Here is a 1,922-nt window from a genome sequence, read left to right on the forward strand (position 1 = left end):
CGAAAACGAACCATTTTCAAGGTCAAACGAGACCTGGAGAAAGTAAACCCCCCATTTTGTTGATTTTCATGTGCTATATTACATGGATTTTTTGGTGATTCGGAATTCCGACCTCATTTTTACCAAAATTTTACGTGGATGTCTGTGAAGACCTTACCTATGGAGCCAGTTAGCCCTCATGACCAAAACGGCCCAATTTCAAGGTCAAAAAATCTCCAGAGCAGGTAAACCCCCCATTTTGCCAATTTTCGTGTGGTATTGTCCACATATTTTTTGGTGATCCAGATTTTCGACCTCAATTTTGCTGAAATTCTACATGGACGTCCATTAAGATCTTAATTATGGAGCCGATTGACCCTCACGACCAAAACAACCCATTTTCAAGGTAAAATGATCCCCGGAGCATTTAAACCCCATTTTATAGATTCTCGTGTGCTATAGTCCACAGATTTTTTGCTAAAATTTTACGTGGATGTCTGTTAAGACCTTACCTATGGAGCCAGTTGACCCTCATGGCGAAAACGAACCATTTTCAAGGTCAAACGAGACCTGGAGAAAGTAAACCCCCCATTTTGTTGATTTTCATGTGCTATATTACATGGATTTTTTGGTGATTCGGAATTCCGACCTCATTTTTACCAAAATTTTACGTGGATGTCTGTGAAGACCTTACCTATGGAGCCAGTTAGCCCTCATGACCAAAACGGCCCAATTTCAAGGTCAAAAAATCTCCAGAGCAGGTAAACCCCCCATTTTGCCAATTTTCGTGTGGTATTGTCCACATATTTTTTGGTGATCCAGATTTTCGACCTCATTTTTTCTGAAATTTTACCTGGACGACCGTTAAGACCTTACCTATGGAGCCAGTTGGCCCTCACAACCAAAATGGCCCATTTTCAAAGTCAAACGAATCCCGAAGATGGTAAACCCCAGTTTGCTGATTTTCGTGTGCTAAAGTCCACTGATTTCTTAATGATCCCCAATTCCGACATAATTTTTGTCGAAATTTTACGTGGACGTACTTTAAGACCATACCTATGGATCCAATTGGCCCTCATGGCCAAACGGCCCATTTTCAAGGTCAAACGAGCCCCAGAGAAGGTAAACCCCCTATTTTACCGAATTTTATAAGCTTTAGTTAACTATCTCTTTTACTGATCCATGTTTTCGACCTCAATTTTTGACTAAATTTTATGTGGACGTCCATTCAGACCTTACCTATGGAGCCAGTTAGCCTTCACGGCCAAAACGGCCCATTTTCAAGGTCAACCGAACCCCGGAGCAGGTAAATCCCCAATTTTGCCGATTTTTATATGCTATATAGTCAATGAATTTTTTGATGATCCAAAATTCCGACCTCATTTTTACCAAAATTTTACATGGACGTTCGTTAAGATCTTACCTATGGAGCCAGTTGTCCATCACGGCTAAAATGACCCATTTTCAAGGTCAAACGATCCCTGAAACAGGTAAACCCCCAATTTTGCCGATTTTCGTGTGATATAGTCCGCATATTTTTTGCTGATCCAAAATTCCGACCTCATTTTTGCTGAAATTTTACTTGGACGTCCGTTAAGACTTTACATATGCAATCATTTGGCCCTCACGGCCAAAACGACCCATTTTCACGGTCAAACGATCCACGAAGCAGGTAAACCCTCCCAGTTTGCCGGTTTTCATGTGCTATAGTGCATGGATTTTTTGGTGATGCATATTTTTGACCTCATTTTTGCCAAATTTTTACATGGACGCCCGTTAAGACATCACCTATGGAGTTAGTTGGCCCTCACAGCCAAAAGGGCCCATTTTCAAGGTCAAACGATCTCCGGAGCAGGTAAACCCCCCATTTTGCAATTTTCGTATGCAATAATCCATGGATTTTTTGGTGATGCAGATTTTCGACATCATTTTTGCCTAATTTT

Source organism: Solanum tuberosum, unplaced genomic scaffold (assembly GCF_000226075.1).
Source record: "Solanum tuberosum cultivar DM 1-3 516 R44 unplaced genomic scaffold, SolTub_3.0 scf00864, whole genome shotgun sequence".
NCBI lineage: Eukaryota > Viridiplantae > Streptophyta > Magnoliopsida > Solanales > Solanaceae > Solanum > Solanum tuberosum.